The following is a 27,286-nucleotide window of genomic DNA, read 5'->3' as shown; positions in this document are numbered from 1 at the left end:
CATATAGAGCCATGGTGGCACAGTAGTTAGAATGCAATATTGCAGGCTGTGTAATTCTGCCAATTGTCAGTAGTTCGATCCTGATCAGCTGAATGTGGACTAAGCCTTCCATCCTTCTGTGGTCAGTAAAGTGAAGACCCAGATTGACCCAGATTGTTGAGAACTATATGCTCTGTATATTGAGGAGTGCTGTAAAACACTAAGAAGCAGTATATAAGTCTAAGTGCTATTACACAATTGTATCACAGCGGCCAGTTGTTTCGCCGGATTTGGCATTGGTTACTAGTCGGGCTCCACCCAGGGGCCTAGGACGTCGTAACGTATTTTCGTAATATGTGTGCAGATCCAAGCAGTGCAGCTTTTTGCATTTGACTGATGGTGATTTTGTCAATTTTTAACTGTTTTAAATGTAATTCCAGTGCTTTTGCTTTTGGAATAGCACCCAGTGTGCCAATTACCACTGGAATTACCACTGCTGGTTTGTGCCATAGTCGTTGAATTTCGATTTTTAAGTCCTGGTATTTTGCGATTTTTTCATGTTCCTTCTCAGCGACCCTGCTATCACCTGGTATTGCAATATTATAATATAATAAATATAATTAATATAATATAATATAATATAATATAATATAATATAATATAATATAATATAATATAATATAATATAATATAATATAATATAATATAATATAATATAATATAATATAATATAATATAATATAATATAATATAATATAATATAATATAATATAATATAATATAATATAATATAATATAATATAATATAATATAATATAATATAATATAATATTATATAATATAATATAATATTTTATATATATATATATATATATATATATATATATATATATATATATATATATATATATATATATATATATATATATATATATATATATATATATATAAAAAATAATCAGTATGTGCAATTTTTTTACAGCAGCTGAGTATGTGATCAACAGTTTCATCAGCTTCTTTGCAAAGTCTGCATTTGGCATCATCAGAGGATTTTTCGATTTTGGCCTTAATGGCATTTGTGCGGATAGCTTGTTCTTGCGCAGCCAGGATTAGTGACTCTGTTTCTTTCTTTAATGTACCTGTTGTTAACCATAACCAAGTTTGTTCACTGTCCACTTTATCTTTTATTTTTCCCAGAAATTGGCCATGCAGTGCTTTGTTCTGCCAACTCTTCATTCTTGATTTTATCACATCTTTTCTGTATTCTTGTTTCGTCTGTTGGACCTTCAGTAGATTTTTGTTCTTTACTTCGATTAATAGATGTTCTTGACTTTCTTTTAAATAATCAGCCAGTGCATGTTTTTCTTCTTCAACTGTTTGCTTCACTTGTAATAATCCTCTGCCACCTGATTTTCGGGGCAGATATAGTCTATCAGTATCACCACGTGGATGTAAACTGTAGTGCATTGTCATTAGTTTCCTGGTTTTTCAGTCCAAAAGGTCCAAATCAGCTTGTGTCCAGTTAACTATACCAGCTGTGTATCTTATAACTGGTATTGGCCAGGTATTTATGGCCTTGATTGTATTTCCACCGTTCAATTTAGATTTCAAAATTTTCCTAACTCTGTTGGTGTACTCTCGCCTGACAATAGTTTTTACTTCTCCATGCTTGATGTTATCCAACTGCAGAATGTCTAAGTATTTGTAGGCTTCATTTTCTTTGCATTTAATTAATTGGCCATTGGGCATTTCAATTCCCTCACATGCAGTGATTTTGCCCCTTTTTATGGATACAGTGGCGCATTTTTCCATGCCAAACTGCATTGAAATATCGGTGCTGAATACTCGGACTGTGTTTGTCAATGATTGGATTTCTGTTTCTGACTTTCCATAGAGTTTCAAATCATCCATATATAGTAAATGCGAATTTATTTTCAGCTTCTTTGGCTGTTTGGTAGCCTAATTTCATTTTTTTTAAGATTACTGATAGTGGGATCATCGTGATGATGAAGAGAAGAGGTGAAAGTGAATCACCCTGGAAAATTCCTCGCTTGATATTAACCATTCCGTAGTTCTCATTCCCTACTGCCAACTCAGTTCTCCACTGTTTCATCGCCTTTTCAGTAAAGGATGTAGTATTTTTGCTAATGCCAGTTGTTTCTAAGCATTTTATGATCCACGAATGTGGCAATGAGTCAAATGCCTTTTTGTAATTAATCCAGACCATATTCAAGTTCGTTTTTCTGTTCTTACAATTTTCTAATATCATTTTATCAATTAGGAGCTGATCTTTTGTGCCCCTGCTCCTTCTTTTGTTGCCTTTTTGCTCTACTGGCAAGATGTTATTTGTTTCCAAATAATCCATAATGTTATCTGCAATAATGCCTGTGAGTAATTTAAAGATTGTTGGCAAGCATGTTATTGGTCTGTAGTTTTCAGGTGTTGTTCCTTTAGTTGCATCCTTCTGAATCAAGTATGTTTTTCCAGTTGTCAACCATTCATCAATTTGGCCCTTTTGTAAAATTTCATTCAGTTGCCTGGCCAATATTGCATGTAAACTGGTCAGATATTTGAGCCAGAAACCATGCAAGTGGTCATTTCCAGGTGATGTCCAATTCTTTACTTTTTTTACTCGATTTTTGACCATCTCAGTTGTTATTTCTAACACTTGCATTTGCTTGTTGCCAATGCTTTTCTCAAAGTCATGTATCCACTTTGCTTCCTTATTGTAGCCCTTTGCATTTTCCCACAGTTCTTTCCAGAATTCAACCATGCTTTTCTGGTTTTTCACTTTTGGCGTCACTATTCACATTAAGACTTTGATAAAAAAGCCGTTGGTCTGATCGAAATTGCTGATTTTGTTTATATTGGATGATTCGTGCCTCATATCTTTCAATTTTTCTAGCTGTTGCTGTTATCTGCTGTTTTACAATCTCTACAACTTCATTGATGTTTCTTGTATCCAATCTATATCTTCTGATTAGCTGATCTATGATTTTGCTGGTTTTAAGCCGTTGCTCATGCATGTTCTTTAAGCTGCTAGCATCTGCCCTTAATTTTTTGACTTTTTGTTCTAATCAGATTTTCCACTTTGGCTTTGATGCTTTTTCCATTGTGTGACTAGGTGCTTTGGTTTTAATGCCTAGTTCTTTAGTGGCTATTACAGCTGCACTGTACATAAACTGATTAGTTTCAAGATGGATCCCGGTTTGATTGTTGAAAGCACTGCATTAACCATTTTCATAATAGGGGGCACAGTTTTTAATGATGATAAATGTTGCCTTTCCTCATTAGACAGAAAATGCTCCATGATCTAGTCCTTCAATTCTTTTTGTTTTTAAGTTAGTTCATCAGTTGGTTCAATGATATCTGGTTCTGGTGGTAGTGTTGTTATTTCCTCCCTGACATTTTCTTCTGGGAGTTCTACTACAATGTCTTTAATTGTGTCTTGAGTATTGGTTGTTTCCACTTGTGATGTTTTTTTTATTTTTGCAAATTTTATTTATTTATTATTATTATTATTGTTGTTGTTGTTGTTGTTGTTATTGTTATTATTACTATATATTACTGAGAAAGTAATTCATCCCTAGATATTTCCACTCAGTTACTTTCTGATGCAACAGGCTCAGTATGCCCAATTGTAGGAATTTCATCCCATTCATCAGAAGCTTCATCCAATAGTCCGCCAATTGGATGTCCTTGCTGATATGTCTGATTGAGTAGGAGAAGGTAGAGATACTGTTGATGTACCCTTTACCCCAAGTGAGTGTCTGGGATGACCTACATAGATAATCCTCAATTTATGACCACAATTGAGCCCAAAATTTCTTCTGCTAAGCGAAACATTTGTTAAGTGAATTTACCTCCTTTTACAACCTTTCTTGCCACAGTTGTAACCATCATAAATATGAACCTTAAAGTCACTTTTAGAGCCATTGTAACTTTGAATGGTCACTATATGAACTGTTGTAAATCAAAGACTACCTGTAGTGTGGAAGTGATCTATCCTAGACTCTTGTCTTAGAAATCAATAGCAATAGCACTTAGACTTATATACTGCATCACAGGGCTTCACAGCCTTCTCTAAGTGGTTTACAGAGTCAGCCTATTGCCCCCAACATCTGGGTCCTCATTTTACCAACCTTGGAAAGATGGAAGGCTGAATCAACCTTGAGCCTGGTGAGATTTGAACTGCCAAATTGCAGGCAGTCAGCAGAAGTAGCTTGCAGTATTGCATTCTAATCACTATGCCATCTCAGCTCTTACAATGTCTGTGTCCATATTGAGGTTCTCCAGACAGAAATGGTTCAGGGTTCCACATCTACTATGACAACCATGAACTTTCTCAGTGAATATCTGGTCTCAGACTTACAGCAAAGTTCAGGGTGGAGATTGGTTCAACTGGAGTCAGTGATCTGAAAGTGAAGTTGGTCTCTATAATGCCCTTAATATAGACAGTCACTTTCTGTTCAATGTTGCACTAATGGCTGTTGAAAAAAAGGAAAAAGATCCATTAACTTTCAGAGATAGAAGATGAATTAAAACATCTGATCCAAGTGCCTAATACAGCCAGATGGTTTCTTCAATGGACTTGGGAGATTTTCTGCCTCATTTGTCAGTGAAACTGTTGAAGCTTTGGCCAATCTGTGAATGAGGGTGGCCTGGACAGGTGATGTAATTGCTCTTGAACATTTCCTTCCGTCTAACAAAGCTAAATTAGCATTTTGGTTAAGGGAGTGATTAATGCCTCCTTCCTATTGTGCAAGGTGTTCCCATCCACTTCTTTTATATGCACCATTTTGTTTGTTTTTGTTTGTTAGTACGTTCAACTAATCATTTGGAACGGGAAGTTCACTTGTGTTCTTGAAAGAAAATGTTTCACACACTTAATCTATTTACCATCATTATGAAGCTGGTCCTTAGAGGGAAACTAAATGGAACAATTCTTTAAGGATGTTACAGATGTTGATTTGGACAATGTAAGTCTATGAAAATATTTAAATAACATTTCTCAATATTTATCAAAGATTAATGTGACTAGCTTTTGAGGCTATAGTCATGATCTCCAGTAAAGCATTTAGTCATAATCTGGAGTAGGGCTCCTAATTAGAGGGAGACGTTTCCACCTCAATCTTTAATATGTCAAAGTATTAATATGTCAAGGTATGTCTATTCCAAAATCCTGGAGAGTTGCTGCAAATCAAAATCAAAAACTAAATTAGAGGGTCAATGATCTGACTAGAGCAGTTTTCTGTGTCTAGCTAAATTTTCAAAAGAAATTTACTCAGTTTCTGATCAATGTCATAGTATTTGTGCACTGCATTTCAGCTTCTTATGCCAAGTATCCCTAAAAATATTTTTATAGGTGTAACTTTCAGGAAATTTAATGAAATCTTAATTTAAGAGGCCTTTGGAAAGGAAGGGCATCCATTAAACTGAATGTCTGGCTTGTAAAAGTACTTCCCTGCATCTGGTTGCTATGGAGACAACAGAAAGAGCAGATCATTGGGTCTGAGACAATAGGCAACACCTGGACAAGTTCTAAGTAGAGATCAAATGTAGGTACTAATGATGGTAATAATTTGTCTGTTTGGTTGACTCTTGGAGTTCCAAAGCATTGCTTTGTTGTTATAGATAAAAATCCCATGAATGACCTTACTCAGAGGCTTTATGTAGACATCACACAGCATTGGGGAGAGCATTGAGGAAACCTGTTAAGCAAGAACTACAGGCTAGTAGTAGCTAGACTTCTCCCCCTCCAGCACTGCCAACACTAACCAGAATCAGCCCCAAAGGAAGAAGACAGAACTAACACAGCACAGCTCTGTCCACTCCTAAAACTCGGATGAAATCCAGAAAGATGCCATGATGGAAGGCATGGAAGCCACTGAGAGGTCAGAAAAAGCAAGGCTAGACACATTTCTCTTAACCCCCTCCTGGGATAAGAAGATCCCACAAGCACAATCATTGCTGTTTCAATCCCGAATCCCAACTGAAAGGAGTTTGGATAATCTACTTCTTCCACAATCCTCTGAAGCTGCCATCTTCTCAATAATCATCAAAGTTGGGCAGAAAAACCAAAAAACTATTGCCCAGCATGATTGGACTTTTAAGCCAAGAATGGCAGACAATACAGGAATCTGTGCTACAAGGACTACCGTTGCTTGTACACATTCCTAACTGACAGATCACCTTTAAAAAGAAATTATAACAGATTGCATTTACATCCTTGGATGTCATTCTTAAAGCAACTGATTCATGGAAGGGGAATGGTATTTTCATGTCCAGTTTCAAGATACAAAAACAGCCAAAATGAGTCTTTTTTTTCAAAGGTTTTAATATTATATATCTATTGTCAATATATGTTCACAGAAAATGCTTCCAGTGCAAATATTTTTGTTCATAACTTTCTCTGAAAGCCACTTGCAGGAATCTCTTTAGGTTTGCTTTCATTTCTTTTCCTCAGTTTACTGTTTAATCAGTAGAGTTTATTTTGAGGTAAATGTTTAACAAATTGAATCCAATACTCAGAAAACCAAATCTGGACCTATCAATTTCTGTGTAATCAAACCTTATCCTCTGCTATAGAGACACACTTGGAACATACTCATCTCAAGTGACAGGCTTTCTATTAGATCAGTGCCTAAAGTTGGTAAGATTTCTCCCTCCTTAAATAATGTCATGGAATGAATATAAAGGAGAAGGAACACATTATCTTATACAGGCAGTCCTCACTTAACAATGGTAGCCCTGTCACTAAGCAGCATGGTTGTAAATATGATGTCATGTGATCGCACTGACTTAACGATGGCAGCTGTGACAGTACCAGTTCCTGTTGTTAGGCGGCCCCAGGAAGTTGTAGCATTCCACAGTTATATCATCACCATTAGCAATGTCCTATCATTGACTTTCTGTGAAGAAGCTAGCAAGGAAGGTTGCAAATGGCAATCACATGACTGTATTGTTCTGCAACATTGTAATTGCAAGCTGGTTGCCAAGAGCTCGAATCAAATCTCATGACCATGGAGACATTGTGATGGTTGCAATCAGAAGGATGTATCTTAATCTCCTCCTTCAGCACCATCAGAATGTCAATCAGTTGCTAAATGAGTGGTTGTTCAATGAGAATTATTTGTAGCAAACAAACACAAGCAATTAAATTTTCTTTAATGATACAATAAATTAAAAAGACAAGGATCCCAAATATCTCAAGGAAAGTCTAAACCATAGATTCTGGTCATGTCCAGAAATGCACTTCTAAAGATACTTGATTTTGGAGTTTAAATTTAAATTGCAGGCATGGTAGTTTTATTCTGCCTCTGCGCAGCAGGAGAATTTATGTTAATGATTTGAGAGACTACAGACACAGAAATGAGTTAAAACTTGGACCTTGAAATTAATGCTCTTCCACAGAAGTAATTAGAGCTTCCTGTAATTGGATCATACTTTTCACCATGAGTGTTTTCTGTTATTATATTATGTGTTATTGTACAGTGTATTCATTTTATGTATATTATAAATCATTATGTATTATTTCTAACCCACCATTCCATCCAGAGGAAATTCATAAGGGATAACAATTTCAGAAAAGCATAAATTGTTAAAACTGATTAAAACAGTTAAAATCAATTATACACAAACTCAACAGGAAAACCGTGGTTGAAGAGGTCCTGCAACATAATAATTATATGCTTCTTACATCATGCACCAGTTACCAGCATTTTGTACCAACTACCCACAGTTTCTCTATGTGCAAAACACGCTGCAGAAGTCGAGGTGGGAAATAATCAATTGCCAAGTCCAACACTATCTGACTGACTTAGAAATGGCCCTGGTTACTGCATTAAATGCAATTGTGCAAATACACACCTTTCTCTCACATAGGATGTCAGCGTTCCTAGTATCATGTAGAATTAAATCATAGACCAAGGCAAAACAATCCTTTTGGTTCTAATTTAATAAAGCATACATCTTAGGCACATCTGTGTTAATCCCAATTCTGGAAATGACATCAGAATTCCACCCAGTTAAAAGTTCATGATCTTGTCCCCACACCCACAATCCATCACATGGTCCAATCTTCTTCCTCCACACTGGCATCCACACCCAGCTTCTTCCAGTCAGGTGTACTGGTGCAGAGACAAAGGATGACCTTGGCTTCTAGTAAAGAGTGAAAACAATACATTCCACAATCTCACTCCTGCCTATTCCCCCTCCCATCAACTATACTATTGAAACAACATAATGAAAAATAGAAAGTGTGGCAGGCCAAAATTCTAAAAGGAATATAAATGCAGGTTTGACATAGGAATCTTTTAAAAAAGAGCTTAATGAGTACTTTACAACTCCAGCCCTTTCAGGAAGTAGATCACCTCCTTCACAATAAGATGAACCCTAATCCCATAGCCGATTTTTCTACTGTTTATCAGCATTTCTGTTTTTTGTTTGGGATTTTATTTGATCTCAGTGATCTTGATACTGCCCATTTCTGAATGTGGGTATCAGTCCTCAAACTTGATTTGCTTTCAAATTAGAAGGTAAGGAACAGTAGAAATGGGTGTCATCAGCATGCTGGTATCACCACAACACTACACAATATGGAAATATTTTGCCCATAGTTTCAAGTGGAAATTGTCATGGGGACCATCTGGAGTCATACAAGGCATCACAAGTACAAAGGCCTAGGAATAGTATAGCAATCCCTATACTCTTTCATGACATGGGTTAACAAACAGAACCAGAACCATTGTAAAATGATGTCCTTGAGCCTTAGTCTCACCAGATAATATTGTTCTGACCTAGGCTTTCCAAGAGCATGAAGTAAACTCCTTGTACCCACAAAAACCTCTTTTATTAATTTCCTGTGAATTCTGCTCATTCAAGATTCCAGCAAAGTCTTTCAAGGTAGGCCCCCTCTTTGCGTCCAACACACAGCCCTCATCAGAGCCTTCCCCAGACTCCAGGACTAGCCCATGTTCCTCCCCAACCTCCTCACTGTCTGAATCTGCTGCTAGCTCCACTGGCTGCTGGCGGACCACAACAAATATAAGTAGAATTGAAATCCAAGGAAAAAGTCCAAGAAGACTGGTCATGTTTCCTCATAGGGTACAGTACCATGAGAATGGCCAAAGTCTTTAAGCACAGTTGAAAGCACAGTTGAAATGGGTTCAAATAAGCAGTGTCCATAGCTGTGCCTGGAAGTACCAAACCCACAAGCTCCCTGTTAACATAGCCAGTGACATAATAGTTTTTCAGCTCGCCTTAGTCAAATGAATCTCCTTTACATAAGGAGAGACATATCCTTTGTGCAAGGAACAATTACATACATCTCTTAATCATAAGGACACTATTTCTTTGGACAATTTAACAAGCAAAGAGGAGCAAGGACTAAATCAGCAAGTTCTTGCCTTCATTTTACCCAGCTCCTTTTCCATACATTTGAGGTCCACAAGCTTAAAAAAAAACAGCAGGACAACTGACTGCCACAATTACATCACCATAACCTTTTCCATCATTGGTTTCTAAGTCAAATTAGACCAATTTCACCTACACAGCCTGTTCACAGCAAGGCATCAATTCATAATCCCCATCCAGGCCAAGAATTAGGAGGAAAAAACTGAACTGAGATGCAGGAAGGAAGGATCAAGAATGACTTGAAGTTGTTTAAAGGAACTTCTCACGGTTTTCTATGTGCACAAGTACTCCAGGACATTCAATCTGTAACCCATATATCTCCACCAGACTTATTTTCATGATCAATAAGATTGCTTATCAACACTTACAGACCATATAGCTGAGTATCAGAGGTGTGATTTTTCTTTTAAAAAACATACACTAATGAAGCCTCCAAACACAGACTTACAATTGCAGTTGACCCCAAAATTTCCATTGGTAAGCAAGATCATTGTGAAGTGAGTTTTGCCCCATTGTATGACTTTTATGGCCACAGTTGTTAAGTGAATCACTGCATTTGTTAAGTTAGTAGCATGGTGGTTAAACGAATTTGGCTTCTCCATTGACTTTGCTTGCCAGAAGATTGCAAAAGGTGATCACATGATCCCGGGACACTGCAGCTGTCATAAATATATTCCAGTTGCCAAGCGTTCAAATTTTAATCACATGACCATGGGGATTCTGCAACGGTGGTAAGTGTGAAAAACATCCATAAGTCACTTTTTTCAATACTGTTGTAACTTCGAATGGACACTAAATGAATGCTTGTAAGTTGAGGACAACTTATACAGATACTAAGCATATGATAGGCCTAACCAATTTATTTTTAACCAAAAAGAAACATACGAACAGAAACCTTAAGCTCTTCAAAGAATAAAATCAACCCCACATTCTCCAGCCTTCTTCTGTAATATCAGCCAGCCTGCCTACCATCTCTAGAAACCCACCAAGGCCAAGTTATTTTTAAAAGACAAATTACAGCTTAGAGACAAAAAAATATGTGCCAAACTCAGCACGGGTTTATTATACTAAATTATGAAAGAATGCCTCTAGTATCTTGCCCAATGCTCTAATTTGTGCTCTGGCCTAAAAAGTCACATTTTGGGGCCTCTATGCATTATGCAGCCTTTCCACTAGGCTATAGTACATGCTGTGATAATTATAGGAATAGTTAATGGAGAAATGGTAGAATTTCCAGACACCAATTATATAAATTATTAATTTCCAGTATATTTCTGGACTATAAGTGAATTAGCTCCATCTGGAGCACAAGAAATCTACTAAGGCTTGTATCTATATTCCAGGGATATATCTTTTTTTAATCAACTTGCCAAGAGACACGGTTTGATATTTTAAAAATATGTAGCTATGTGGTACAAACAATTAACATCGACATGCAACATCAGAAAATATACATTGACAAATACTACTTATCACTGCTTTTGAAATATGAAACCGTCATTCAAGGGTTTTTCAAATAGCAAGGCTGTAGCCAGGAAAAGTCATGGCAATTAGTTCATGACCTAATTGTCAGCATTCCAAATATCATGCAGAATTAAATCAGAGTCCAAGGCAGAGCTATCCTTAAGGTTCCAATTTAATAAGACAGACATGTTGGCACATTGCTGTGGAATTCCAATACTGGAAATGACATCAGAATTCCACCCAGTTAAAAGTTCATGATCTTGTCCCCACACCCACAATCTATCACATGGTCCAATCTTCTTCTTCCAGGCTGGCATCCACACCCAACTTCTTCCGGTCAGGTGTACTGGTGCGGAGACAAAGGATGACCTTGGCTTCTAGTAAAGAATGAAAATAATACATTCCACAATTCTACTCCTTCTATTCCCACCCTCCCATCGACTAATCTAAAGAAACAGCATAATGAAATAAGAGAAAGTGTGGCAGGCCAAAATTCTAAAAGGAATATAAATGCAGGCCTGACATTAATCTGAATATAACTGTCTTTTCAAAATGTAGCTCCATATGAATAAAATATACAGCGGATGACTCGAATCCTGTAAGAAGTAAATGTCTCTATTTTGGGTTGCACAACTGTGCACACTCAATACATCTGACCTATCTTTGGGATACCCCACACCTATAAGAGGAGCATTTTCTGAAATGAAGATTTAAGTGGTTTTGGTTTTTACAAAATCTGGCTTCTCCATTGATTTTGCTTGTCAGAAGATCACAAAAGGGACACTGAAACTGTCATAAGTATGAACTAGTTGCCAAATTTTGTTCAGTGACCATGGGAACACTGCAACAGTCCTAAGTATGAAAAACAATCATAAGTAGCATTAGCAATAGCACTTAGATTTATATACCACATCATAGTGCTTTATAGCCCTCTCTAAGTGGTTTATAGTGGCAGCATATTGCCCCCAACAATCTGCGTCTTCCTTTTACCCACCCCGGAAGAATGGGAGGCTAAGTCAACCTCAATCCCTGTCAGGATTGAACTCCCGGCTGTGGGCAGAGTCTGTTTGCAATACTGCATTCTGAGTGGTTTTTTTTCAGTACCATTGTAACTTCAAATGGTCATTAAATAAATGGTTGTAAATTGAGGACTACCTTTAACATCAACAGTTGGAAAGGATCCAACAATACTTTTATCAGTTCGAAAGTGGGCAGGTTAGCTTATATAGACCTTATATAGAATGTTAGTCAAACACATGTTGAGCATCACATATATTAAGAGGAACCTGCCCCCTCCCCCAAACCCAGAGAGATTTGGTTTACAACAGATAATAATTCAGTATAATTAAAAAAAAGAAATCCAGGCATATCTGTATGAAGCCTCTACAGAAAGATTCTTTAAATTGTAACTTAGAAGCTTTGATCTATGAGAGGTAACAAGGCTCTGATTGCTATTCTGCCATGCCAACTATATTAATCACTGCAAGAGGAAAGAGATACCAGGGCAACATCAGATATCTTTGAATCTGCCTCTCTACAAAATATATACTGTAAGCAAATCCTTCTAAACATCAGTTTTTCATTGGCCGCTGAGTCACGAAGCAACAGATAGAAAATGTGTTCAACCATGCATAAAAATGAAAGGACACTTCAATCCCTAGCATGGCAAATGGTTGCAGAAGTTGACAGAGTTTGCTGAAACTGCAAAATTGACTATTTTGATTAAAGAAAAGAATATAATTACTTTTATTTCCACATGGAGACCATTTCTGAAATTTGTGCCTGAAGTGGAAAAAAATAAAACTTTGATTTGGGGTTTTACCAATTAGATTGAGAGATCTTTATAGAAATGGCTTCTTCGTATGATTATGAAAAAAAACACAAAAAGTTGTGATTTGATGTTAGTGCCTTATTTTACTGCAACAAGAGAGTCAGAAATCAATGTTTCTATTTCTTTTTTTCTTATCCTCCCTCACTTCTCTTCCCACTCTTCCTCCCCACCGTTTTCCTATTACTTTCATATTTTGTATCTTATTTTATTTTATAACCCAATAAAAATGTTAAACCGGAAGAAAATTTGTTTCACCATGCAGCTGCCCTTTAGCACCATGACTGGCCCTTTGCTCCTCTGACTAAAGTCCAGGGTTAGGGGAAGCGTACCTGCACCAAAGTGGCCAAATCATGGTTAGTTGACTGGACCACCGATGTTGATGAAGTGTATCAGATTGTTTCAACAGCAAAACGTTTGGCAGAAGTAGGGAGGAAAATATATCTAAGGCAGCAAAGTCATGAGAACAGTAGAGGAAAAAAGAGATTGCCAGAACAGATGCAAGCAAGGAAAGACTCATAGGTCAAATTAGATTCCCTGCAGGGGTAGGTTCCTGCCAGTTCTAACCTCTTCTATAGGAGTGGTTCCACAAATCTACCATGCCATTTAGAACCAGTTCTAGCTCCTTCCCCCCACCCGTCCGCACCACTCTTGCCCCACCCACCGCTCACTGATTGCCGGGCTCACCAATCACCCCGCCCACCTCTAAGAGTCCTATCGAAACCTTAAAATCTTAAAACTGTCAAGTTTGAACATCCCTGGGGTTTTTTTTCTAAAGGGTTAGGGGTGCAAGGGTCTTGTAACTTGACAGCTTTAAGACTTGCATGCTTCAAATGCCAGAGTCTCTGAGCCAACATTTTGGTTGCTAAGCAAGAGCATTGTTAAGTGAGTTTCACCGCATTTTGCCAGTTGGCCACACCTTCCCAGTCACATGACTGCCAAGCCACTCCCACTGATCACATGACTGCCAAGCCACTCCCACCCAGTCACATGGCAAGCAAGCCACTTCCACAAAACAGGCCACACCTACAGAAGAGCTTCTAAAAATTCACTGCTATCAAATATGTATTCTGCTGCTGAGGATACAGCCATAAAAGAGAATATGATGTGATCTTCAAAGTTTCATATGGCCCTGAAATACAGTCTATGTAAAAGTTATGATAAGCTATTGCAAGAAGCCATAAATCGAATTTGAAATTTCTCTTTCTCCCATAATATGGCATCAGGTATCTCCCATGGCAAAGATGATAGGCAGGCCCATGGGATTTAATTTTAAAGTGTAAAACATTGTGGCAAATGTTTTACACTCCCTTTAAATTCATTTTTTTAAAAAAATCTATATTTTTTATAAATTATTCAAGATAGTCAGGAAACTAATAATAAACTCCTTCCTCCTTCTATTTTCCCCACAACAACCATGTAAGGTGGGTTCGGCTGAGAGAGAATGACTGGCCCAGGGTTACCCAGCTGGCTTTCATGGCTAAGGTGGGACTAGAACTCATCATTTCCTGGCATCTAGCTTGGTACCTGAACCACTAGACCAAATATTCACAAATGCACTGATATATATGAAAAACCAACAATGATTTTTAAACAGATGGCTGCATTAAACTGTGTGAAAATCATTCTCCACATATTATAGGAAACAGAAAGATAACGAATAAATAACCTTATACACTAAAAAAATATTTGTGTGTTCTCTATCGTGCCATAAATTGAGTAGCATAGAAGATATTTAATATGCAATTTTATATACACATGCACACCCACATAAACGACCCTAAGTTCCTGTCATGATAATTAAATCATAATTCTATGAAAGGCAATTTGGATCCATTTTCATATGATGGATGATTTCAAGGATATGTTTGGTTACTCGGAACTATTTGTTTTAATCTCATTCTTTCAGCTGAGCACATATAATGGAACACAACACCTGAAACTGACAATACAGATCAAACCATCAAGTAATTACTTGGCATGTACATGCTTGTGCACTATAAGCATTTGGCAATTTATCTCTGCCAAAATTCAGGGCCTCCTTATTCAGCAATTAGTAAAAATATTTTCATGTGCCCAAAATCTCCCCTGTGGCTCTTAAAAACCTTATTTTAGGTACAGGCATCCTTGTTCAGCTTTCATCTGTCAAGAAGGATAAACCTAAAAAGACAACAGCACTTACTGGTTGGAGGGTATGTTTGTGTGCATGAATTATATACATAGGTCTAAACATTAAACAAATATACAACAGACACCAACACCTCTAGTAACCTGTTTATCAAATGAACCAAACTCTAAAGATAGGATGCAGTGCAAGATCTTCTTGTGCCAACCCAAAAGCTCTGAGAAAAACAAGGGAGGGGAGTTAATTATGTGCCTCCATATATCTATCAATGTGTGGGGATAACTGCCAAAGAATACATAATCAAGGTTAAAAGATGTATATTCAACTTCCAGTCTAGAGGATTTGAGAAAATGGGTGGGATCCACAAATGCTGATGTTGTCATTAGTGTGTCCTATTAGTTGTTCTGGAAATGTTGTTGGAAGACAAGTAGTTCTTGTTTGATGAGGGTTTGTTAGGGTTGATTTTATGCAAGGGGTTGCATAATGCTTCTTGCAAACATACCCTAAAATGCATCAATAACTTTCTTAAACAGATTTCCCAAATGGCTGCAGTGAGTGACTTCACTTTTTTATGCAAATCTCTTATCTTAAGGCTGAAAAAGCTGTTTCCCCAACAGGAAATTTATGCTACAGAATGATACTGATATGATATCCATTCTGATATGGAATTCATTTGTATGTACAGTATATGCATACAGTATGCATGTTTCCTTGATTTATAACCTGATTTTTCAAGAAATTCCACTTATTTCTCCCCACAACTATCACTTTATGAGCTAAGAATGTTAGCCTTGTGAAGCAGTCTAGACAAGCACACTCAGGAATATTAGCTCTATTTTCATTGCAAGATTATATTAATCGAATCTGGCAACTCTGAAACCACTCCTCCTGTCATTTATTCTCCCCAAAAATTAGGGAGTGTCCTTTCTGAGATTCAGGTAATCCTTGATATATAACCACAACCTAAAAAACATCTCCCTCCCCTTCCCCCTGGTCCTAAGGAATTAGAAGGGTTGTAGCCAATTTTATATTTTTGGTAGATCCATCAACTGGAATTGACAAAGTGTCTTGAACTTCAACTTACAGTACTTCAGCCCCTCTTTCCTTGTGGCAGGAAATCTAGGAGAAGGAAGCTTTTCATCAAAGTTCTTCAGCATAGTTTGAAAGAATTCTCCCACTTCTCCCCTTTTCAGCTCTTTAAATTGTTCCCTTCTCTTAGCTGGAAACCTTAAGTGACAGGAGAATATTGATTTATTAACTGGCTGGAGATGAAAAGGATTTCCCTAGAACAGTCTCTTGTTCCTCAAATCAGTATCTCAGAGCCTTCCTCTTCTACTCCATGTCACTTTTCCTATCCCCAAATCAGTCCCCTTCACACTCAAAATTTGTACAGCTTAGAACAAGTAGTTGGGCATTTTTAATTTGTGGGAATTTTGCAAATTTCCTTTTAGATTTGATGGACAAAGAGCTTAAAAATATTTAAAACTCTAGTACTATATAAGTTGGAAGTGGCAAGAATCATATATGCACAAAGATGGAAGGACACACCAATTGCTACAGTGCAAAAATGGATGGGAAAGGTGATAGAGTTGGCAGAGATGGCTATTCTGTTTAAAGAGAAGAAGTTCTGTTTACATTTGGAAAGAATTTATGCATTTTGTGTTTGAAATGAAATAAAAACCTTTAGGTTTTGAAGAATGGAATGGTTTTGTTGTTTTAGAAATATTTGAAATCTTTAGAAATGTAAAGCAAAAGGTTGAGGTTGCAATTCTTTTTCTATTCTGCTGCACTAAAAAAAATTGGAAGTCACTACTACATTTTCTTATTTTTTTAAATCTCTCTTTGCACTTTTCTGTCTCTCTTTTAACTTTTCAAAGTTCTATTTGTATTTTATTCTGCAATATGTTGTAATAATATTTTAAATGAGCATTTCCAGTTAAAAATTCTAACATCAACATGTGTTACTGGCTTTTCTTACACAGGACACCCAAACATGACAGAGCGTGGCTTTTCACAAAATAAGTTATTATAATATTGTTATAATAACATCCAGGAGGAAGCTGTTTTGTATGAAAATTGGGTTTGTTCAGTTCCTTCATTCATCAGGCTAATTATAAACCATACATTAGATTGATTTTTTTTAAAAAGAAAACTTATATGTCATCCAACTCACTCTCGGTGACTCTGGAATGGCTTACAAAAATAAAAATCTGCTATAAAACAATAACAAATAGTAACATCTCCCACACTCCCCTGGTGATATCAATCAATCAAATAATGGGCTCCATCTTCCTCTGGGGGGTCTCCAGTCTAATTGACAAAACCCGGTCTTCGGGGCCTTGTGAAAGAGTGGGACAGTGGGAAAATACTCAGATTGTAAGGGGATTCCTTAATTCATAATGAAGGATGCAATAAATTTATCAAGATAGGCTGTTTTCGCAACTGTGGAAGGTGCTGCTCTCTGGACATATCCATACCAGCGGAGCTGGCCTCTACACCTGGATTGATCTAGGGCATTCTAGACCAATCCAGCTATGCAAACTGTTTCTCCAAATGTCCTAGTTTCCCCAGCCTTCTTCAAAAGACATGGCTATTGCTTAGTCAGCTATTAGAAAAACTGTGTTATTTCTGAAAAACATAAAACACATTTCTCAATGAATGCCCTGTGTAAAAATTCCTGTCAATAGTTTGTAATCTGCAGAATCACCTCTTGTTTATGACTCTGAGATTCTTTCTCTTTTGGAATGTACATATATGATCGCACAACTTTGTGGATTTGAATTTACCTCGCGTTTCCAGAGTGTTTCATTATTTGGGAATGCAATGCAATCATTACGATACACGCTGATCTGGGGCAAGGATTCCACCTCTTAACAAATAAAGTCCTACTGTTTAAAATATTTGTAGAAGGGGACATAAAATGCTAAGTGTGCCAAAACAAGATCAGAGATTACAATCACAAGTTGGGTCTTGTTTAGGACTAATCCGTATCATGCCTCTATGCCTCAGATTGAAAACTTCTCCACCTCCAGGAAAAAAAAAACAGGCAAACATTTTAATCATAACACATTGATGAATACACAAAGAACGCTGGTATTTTACCCCCACTCAAGGCAAATTCATAAGCTGCATTATGCTATTTAGCACTGAGTTAAAATGCAGTAATCTACCAATATGCGAAGATGCCTAGAGAATAAGCGTGGAACAGTAAATATATTTACTAGGGAATAAGTTCCACTGAACATGGCAGGACATGATTGCTGTATACACATATTTGTATACTTTTGTTTTAAGCCAACATCCACCATTACATCTACAGGATGCAAACATTTAAAAATGTGTTTGCGTGTATGTGTGTTTGTGTGTACACCAGAATATGCAGCTTTTTGAACATAATCTTTCCAGCATTGTTTTTTACACACCATCAGATATGTTGGTGAATATTAGTACTCCTCTATATTTCATTTTATGTTCATGACCTCTTACCTATATCTGCTGTTCTACTCCAAATACTGGATAGCTACAATGGCATATTGCAACATCCTTCTCTTTACCTTGCTGCAGGACAATATCACATAGATCCTCTAACCTGCTATTTGTGCCATTATAATGTAGAAGAAATTGAAACAAATACTTATATGATTTTTATATTGTCTTTATTGAGCTTTCACCAAAATTACTTTTCTAGTAACCATGACAGGACAATCAGATGATTAGCATGCATCTTCCTATTAACCAACAAGTACTTTTATTGTAGGTCCTTAAAATATTACTACTTTTTGTAACCTACCATTAAGAATGTGGTAGATGTTGCCGATATAAACTTAGTTCCTCCTGTATTCCTCCTCCAAGTATTAACTATTTGTTTGACTTTTGTATTTGTTTTTCCTTTTCCTGACCTTTGGCTACAATAAAGTTTTTATATTTGACTGGACATTAGCATTCATTGCCCCTTCGCTAACATATTCATGGGAGCTTGTAAAGCTTATGGTTTGGAGTATATCTACTAGTATTTAAAGTAAACTCTTTGAAAGTAATATTATTTATATTAGGCCAATCAATGATGGCATTGATTCCAAAGTGACATCTTTTAATATGTCTAAATATGGTAGATCCAACTCAGTACATAATTAGAGAGTGAAGCAAGTATGATCTCTGTTAAGTTCTCTAGAAGAACGAGGCTGGAGGCCTCTGAGGTAAGTTAAACTCAACCAACTTTATTAACAGGCATTCGCAAACAAGAACAAGTAGACCGGCACCCCCTCCCTGTCTGATAGCTATTTATACGGAGCTGTCAGACAGGGAAACCAATTGCCGCGCGTTTAACAGCCCGGCAACTGCAGGTCACACCTGATTGGTTCCGGCATGCCTGGCTGTTGCCGAGCTGTCATTTGTAAGTCCAAGGACTTAACATCTCTTCCCCCCCCCAGCGAGGGCACATGCGTCAAGAGTGACGCATGCGTACTCTTTCAGGTAGTCGGGCGGATGGCGGACATGCCCAGAATGCCTTAGTTGAAGAGGCAGCGCTGGAGAGGTAAGACGTCCCCATGGGAGCTCCTCCCTGGAGGGAGTGGAGCTCCGGGTGACGTCACTGCGGCCTAGGCCAGGAGGCGGAACCCTTGGAAAAGGTAGGCCGGGCGGAGGGAGCAGGCGGGTAATTTTGAACAGGCCGGTAGGTGGCCAGGGGGTTGGGGAGGCCTGACAACAGAAGCCCTAACTGTGCAGAAGGAGGGAGTGCGATGGCGAATTGAACTGCTGCGAAGGGGTGCTGAGTCCCGGTGCCCGGGCAGGGGTGGCCTGACTCGGGGAAGGCCAGCGATGGTACGGCTTGCGGAAACAGCGGCAGATCCGGGGCTGGCTGCAAGACGTCGGCGGCCGGCCTCTGCATGTCGGTTTGATTGGAGGCCTCTGGAGGGTGGCGGCGCCTCAGTTGATCCAGGTGGCGCCGCCACTCGCAGCCATCGGGTAGGTGGACCCTGTAGGAAACGGGGCCGGTTACATCAGTGATGGTGGCAGGCACCCACCGGGGGTCCCCAGAGTAGTTACGGGCCCAAACCAGATCCTCCACAGCAAAGGAACGGGAGGGGTGCCCCAGGTTGCCAGGCTGAATTCCTGAATAGAGGGGGTGTAGTCTATCCAGGGTGGTCTGCAGATGCCGACCCATCAAGAGTTCTGCGGGGCTTTGCCGTGTGAGGGGGCAAGAAGTGGGGTGCTGGGCCATTAGGTAAGCATCCACCCTTGCCTGCCAGTTGCCACGGTCCATACGGCCCAAAGCCTCCTTGGCCGATCAGACCGCCCTCTCCGCCCGGCCATTGCTGGCTGGATGGTAAGGGGCGACCAATGCGTGGCGGATCCCTTGGGGGGCCAGGAAAGCCTGGAAAACAATGGAGGAAAATTGTGGGCCGTTGTTGGACACCACGATGTCCGGCAACACATGAATGGCGAACAAGCGCTGCAGAGCCCGCACCGTACTCTCTGCAGTGGTGGAGCGCATAAGCACCAGCTCCACCCAGCAAGAGTAGGCATCCACAGCGACCAGGAAAACCTGGCCGTGGAAGGGACCCGCAAAATCAAGGTGAAGGCGGGACCAGGGCCTGCATGGCATCTCCCACTCCCAAGAGGAGGCAGAGGGGGGAGCGGGGCGGGACACCTGGCAGGGCTCGGACCTCCCTACCCAGGCCTTGATGTCGGCGTCCACGCAGGGCCACCAGACATAACTCCGGGCCAGCGCCTTCATGCGCACGACTCCGGGGTGGTCTGCATGGAGCCACTGGAGGACCTGGTAGCAGAGGGCGGAAGGGATGACCACCCGGTCGCCCCATAGAAGGCAACCGCAGTGGAGTGACAGCTCCAACTGACGGATTTTAAAAGGGCGGCACTCGGGAGAGATGTCCCCTGTAGGCCAGCCCCTCAGGACCCATGCCATGATCTGAGAGAGGACAGGGTCAGCTTGAGAGTGGGCGGCCACGTCAGTGGCAGAGAGAGGGAGGTCCAGCTCGGCAATGGAGAGGACCAACAGACAAGGGACCGGCTGGGGGTCAGAGCAGGGAAGCGGGCAGCGGCTAAGGGCATCAGCATGCCCTAGCTGCTTGCCGGAACGGTATCGCAGTGCGTAGGAATACGCAGCGAGAAACTCCATCCAATGGGTCATCCTGGGAGACAGGATTGGGGGGGGGTCGGCCTATCACCGGCCAGAAGCTCAAGGAGCAGCTTATGGTCAGTGTAGAGGGTAAAGTGCTGACCATACAAATAATCGTGAAACTTTTTAACCCCGGACACCGCAGCCAGAGCCTCCTTGTCGATCTGGCTGTAGTTCCTCTCAGCCGAGGAAAGTGTCCGGGAGTAAAAAGTGATGGGGGCCTCCGAGCCATTGGGCAGAACATGGCTCAGGACCGCCCCCAAACCCACAGGAGAGACGTCACAGGCTAACGTCAGGGGCATCTTGTCGCTATACTGCACTAAGACTGCCTCTGATGTCAGCATGGCCTTGACAGCCATGAACACATGTGCTTCATGGCTGCCACATTGCCAGGCCGCGGATCGGTCAAGCAACTGATGCAGCGGCTTGAGACCCACGCCCCTGAAACGGTCAAGGACCTTCCGAAGTACTTCGATGAGCCCTGAGTGGCTGGTTGCAGTGATCAGGATGTCATCGAAGTATGGGACAACGCCGGGGAGCCCATGGAGCAAGCGCTCCATGATGCTCTGGAAGATCTCCGGGGCAATGGAGACGCTGAATTGAAGGCGGCGACAACGGAAAGCCCCGCGGTGGGTGATGATGGTCTGGGCAGCCACCGCATCCACTGGGAACTGCTGGTAGGCCTGCGCCATATCCAGTTTGGCGAAAGTGCTGCCCTGCCCCAAAGAATGGAGCAAGTGCTGCACGACAGGGACTGGATAGGGGTTTGCCTGGAGGCCAAGGTTGATGGTCGATTTGTAGTCGGCGCATATCCTGATGGACCCATCGGCCTTCACGGGGATCACTGTGGGGGTCTCACAGTGGTCAATGGGTTCCAGGATCCCCTGGGCCAATATGTAAGGCCAGTATAGTTTCTAACAATGGGGAAAAGGCCTCTGATAGCGACATAAAGGAAGGAGATGTTGCAGACCACATCAGCTAAAGAACCATCAGTCTGACTGGTGGGGTCCCAGGAAGAGAGACTTCTATGCTGTTTGCCCTGCCCTGTGGAATATTCTCCTCTTTGAGGTGAGGTGGACCCCCATTCTCCTGGCCTTCCAAAAACATGGCTCTGAGGCTTTGTGTAGGAAGCCCAAAGGAGCATGCAGTCTTGGGGTTAATGGGTGTCGTGAGCCATCCCTATGCCTTTGTCAACTCATTTTTAACAGGGTTTATACTTGCCTCCTTACGTTCCGACCTAGGCTTCCCAAGATCATGAAGCAGACTCCTTGTCCTGATAAAACCTCTTTTGTTTAGGTTAAAGGGAATTCCTCTCCAGCAAAGTTCCAGCAAAAAGGCTTCCATGAGATTTCACAACTACAGATCTTTATCAGTCTTGAAGTGTTCCCAGGCCGATATCTTCCAAATGCCATGGTGTAGCAGCAATTACTTGGCAAGAAGTCAGGAACAGATCTTCACCCTAATGAATTGAACTAATGGGCTTCGGAAAACTTCCCTCCCCTTTCGCTCCTCTTTATTCTCAATGGGAGAGGCCATTCACTGTTCACCTGTGCCTTCACTCCCGAGTTGACCTTTGTTCCTTAACTGTTCCCTTCTCCTGGCAGGTCTGCACATGCTCACATCGGGAACAGGCTCCAGCTGTTCTTCTGCCCCACTGATATCCAACTCTGAAGGCAGCTGATAAATGTCAGATGGCCCTGGCCCCCACTCTACCTCCAACACAGAGCCCTCATCAGAGCCTTCTCCAGACTCCAGAACTGACCCTTGTTCCTCCCCAACCTCTTTTTTTTTAATTAAAATTTTTTAATTTTTAATTTGAAACAGGTACATCTTTCTTTACATGCTATAAAAAGCATATCAGTCGATCACAAATAAACTTTGGTACATCTCCTCCACAGTCAACAAACATAACTCAGGCATTTTAACTCAGATATTCATACATATCACCATCATCATATATCCATTTTCATTTGACTGTAATTACTATTTAAAGATATTAATAATAATAATATTCTTAAACAATACATACCCACACTAGTGGGAAAAGAAAAAAAAACACACAAAAAAGAGAGCAAAAAAAGACAAAAAGAACAAAAGACAAGGCAGGGAATAAAAAAAACCAAAAAAAAGAGGGGAAAAAACGAACACAGGTATATATCATAAAAAAAAGTATATCAGCTGGTTACAACATGTTTTGGTGCATCTCTTCCATTATTTCATATTAATTCAAATATCTTAACTCAAATGTTTACCATATTAACATCATTATACCTCCACTTTTAGTTGACTATAGTTGTTTAAACATCCTTCATCCTTAACTATGCCAAAGAATTAATCCATAGACACATGCTGACATTTCATCACTTGTTTGTAAAATCCTCTATTAACATCAAATCCTCATATCCTATTTTAGCTGAACATCCATAGTATTTAATACCAGAGATTCCATCTTCCATACAGTATAATTTATTATCATTCTCCCTTCTTTATATAGTTATATCATATATCATAACATTTTCCCCATATTAGTTAACATTTAACTGTATATATTTTATTTTATAATAATAATAATTATTGTAATTAAAACCCTTTATATATAATCCAAAAATATTTCCAACCTTCCTTTCTCATATCCAATTATTATTTATCATATCAACTCCACATTATATACATTACTATCAATATCAATTATTATTCAGCTATATCTATTACAAATAAGAGTAATTAGATTTAGCTAGTTTTCAATTGTATTCTTCAATCTATCAGCCTATGTCTCTCCAATAGCAAAGTCCTCTTACCATTCTTAAAACAAGTCCCCCAAACGTTTTTATAGGCAAGTCCAAACAGAAATATCTTCGCACCTTTTTGCTTAGGATGCCTCCGATGTAATAATGTTGTCCTTGGTGTATTCCATTCAATTTGTCCTGAATTTTCAAAGGTGGTGTCAAAAATTCTGCAGATAATGTTTCATAAAGTACAAATTCTTTAATGTTTCTCATTCCTTCTACGCTCTGTCTTTTGAAATAAATTTTCTGTATGGTTCCCCCTCCTCTTTCTGCCTCCGAAGTGAACCAGACGCCCGGCTTGTCAGCAGGTTGAAAAACTTCTTTTCTAACATTCTTCATTTGAATTTCAGGAGCATTCAAACATTCATTTTGCCTCTTTCCTTCATATTTTAGTGTTAAGGACAACAAATAGTCTATTTTTTTTTAGATTCTTTTTCAGATTTTTCATACGTATCAAACAACCTTAGAAAAGCAAAAAAAATCTTTTGAAATGAATCACTTGGACCAAGCACAAACGCCATGATGTGACGCAGAAGATATTCGCAGATGAAGACACGCTGAGAGCTATGCAATCTTATCTAATCTTAGACCAACACAGCCAAGCAATAAAAGTGTCAAGTTATAAGAAGCCAAATTGTAATAAATTGGTTTACAGCCCACTTAAGGGAAGCCCGAGGGGGTGTTGAAATAAAGTAAACTTTTCTTTATCCACGTAAACAGCATTCAAAACATTTGAGAAGTAGAGTAACCACAGGCCATAAATCCATTAAAAAAAGCCGATTCGCCGCTGGATTCTTCTGTTCTTTGGTTTCAATTAGCTTAGATTTTAGTGCGGACCGTCTCTCTTTGAGTAATAAAATCAGCTTACCAGGTGAATCCACTCAGACCATTCTTAGGGGCACCTGCAGTTTCGGTTAGCATGCAGCTAATCCAAAAGGAATTGGCAAGAGGGGTTAATTCCACGCCCCCCAGAGACTTTGCGATCGTCTCTGAGGTCACTGGATCTCCCCTCACCTTTCACTGTCTTCTACGGGACAGCTAGGGTCCAACGACCCGTCCAAAAATCCTTCGGAATAGAGGAATTTCAGGAATAGCCTGAAACTCCATCTTCTCACTGCTAAGCCCCGCCTTCTTCCCCTCCCCAACCTCTTCACTGTCTGAGTCTGCCACCAGCTTTACTGGCTGCTGGTGGGCCACAACCCTTTAAAACTTTTTTTAATTGTAACTTTTTGAATTTTTAATTCTAAAATTTTAACTCTAATATTTAAATTTTTATATACTGTTTTATATTTTGCTTTTTTATTGTACACTGCCCAGGGTCCCTCATTGGGGGGAAATAGGGTGATTTAGAAATGGGAGTTACAAATAAATATAGGTAGTTTTCGACTTACAACAGTTCATTTAGTGACCATTCAGATTTACAATGACACTGAAAAAGTGGCCGATGACTGTTTTTCACACTTACGACTGTTGCATCATCATCCCCGTGGTCATGTGATCAAAATTGAATCTTGGCAACTGACTCATTTTTATAACGGTTGCAGTGTCCCTGGGTCATGTGATCACCTTTGCAACATTCTGATGAGCAAAGTCAATGGGGAAATCCAATTCAGATAACAACTGTGTTTACTAACTTAACAACTGCAGTGATTCACTTAACAGCTGTTGCAAAAAAGGTTGTAAAGTGGAGCAAAACTCACTTAACAAATGTCTCACTTAGCAATAGAAATTTTAGAGTGAGCTGTGATTGTAAGTCAAGGACTACCTGAAAATAAAGGAACGGTTTGAGGAGAATAAAATCTACAGTGGGTATTGAGTTTAACATAGAAGGAAGGAAGCAGGGAGAGAGGGAAGGAGGAGAAAGAGGGGGGAAGAATCATGCCCATTAGAGAATAGGTTGCCATGACAGGTGTTTATTAAATGATTCATATTCATAAACAAATTAATCAGGCTTGATACAAAGAGAAATAAATATTTATAGAATCATTGAAATGCGTGTTTCCATACTGTGCACTAGTAAATGCAAATGTCTCACGGGATTGAAGACTCAATAAACTATAGAAAGCACACCATTATATAAAGCACAATCTGTCACTTACATATTGAAATAACTGGTATAAATGCGTACATTTCTACCCAGAGTCCACTAGAGAGTACTAAAAAAGACAAATATAATTTCTGCTGGACTGATCCTATTGCACATTCTCCTTTCAGAGGTTTCAATGTCCTTGCAGGTCGCCAGTTGAAGAAATGCCTGATGATTTGCTGTTTTGTAGATCTGAAAATCATCTAAATGCTCATATTCTTGTCTGACATTCTTCTGATGTGCCTCAACAGATCACAGAATAACTAGTCAAGTGATATATCATTAATAATGCTTTCCATAGGCTAGCAAACATTAATTTGAGGGGAATTTAAAAAACTGAATTTTTACTATGCAAATATTTTTTCCCATTGTCCCTTAATGTAATCTTATCTAAAGTGTGAGTGTGTATGTAGTGTGTCTGTGTGTGTGTGTTTGTGTATGTCCCTCCCTTCCCCCCCTCTCTCTCCCCAATTGGACTTTCAAGGTATTTTCCTTTCAAAATGTTTGGTTCTCATAAAAGAAGCTGCCACATGACTGCAAAAAATATAAATATTCCCACAGTTAGTTTCACTGAAGATGCTTCTTGAATGACAAGCAAAAGATTTTAAAAGGAAAAAAGACAAGGAACTCCTGTTGTCTTTTGAGGTGGGGGGAGCACCTTTGGGATGCCCTTGCTTTTAGGTAACCTTGTAAATCAAGGTAATCTAAAAATCTTCATTATTTAAACAACTGTTTTATCGGGCTAGCAGGCCCATTTTCTAGCTTCTGGTCTTGGTTTTGCCATTTACCAACACTCATTTCAACTGCTAGAATATTATCTCTGCTGACCGAATGTCTCACACGAAACTAGTTTTTCTGGTAATAACTTCTCAGCTGAGTTTCACTGCTGTTTTGACAGGTTAGCCCTATGAATTGTGTGTTGCAAAAGCTTTGCTTGTTATTGCTTGGTGCTTTGCATGCCTGAAACAAGAGAATGTGGAAAATGCCTTAATATGATTTTCATGCATCACAATTTCCTAAAAGACATTTTTTTTGAAGACCATCTTTTATGTCATATGTTACTTTCATAATGTATATAAAGATTCCCCACCACCAAAGAGCTTCATATGAAGCTTAATGGGCTTATTCCATTCAAAATGTTTTTATTTATTTATTTATTCATTCGCCACCCATCTTACCGCACTGTGACTCTGGGCAGCTTATAAGGTTAAAAGTGGTATCTTGGTACTCTACTGATTTGGAACTCATCAAACTTGGTACTTTACATATTTTGCCATGAAAAAATTGTCCTGGTACTTGTTGTTGGTTTTGCACTCAATACACAAGCTAGAACTTGTCAATGTTGGTTGCCTTGTTGCCTGCCCTACATTATTCCATATGGGAAATATTTCCTTTGTACTCACCATTTTTGGTACTCATCAAACCTCCCGGAACCAATTAGCAATTAATACTGTGGTATCACTGT

This window comes from Thamnophis sirtalis, unplaced genomic scaffold (genome assembly GCF_051295495.1).
Source record: "Thamnophis sirtalis isolate CommonGarterSnake01/CBP01778 unplaced genomic scaffold, rThaSir2_p1.2 scaffold_1, whole genome shotgun sequence".
NCBI lineage: Eukaryota > Metazoa > Chordata > Lepidosauria > Squamata > Natricidae > Thamnophis > Thamnophis sirtalis.
This window is presented reverse-complemented; position numbering follows the sequence as displayed.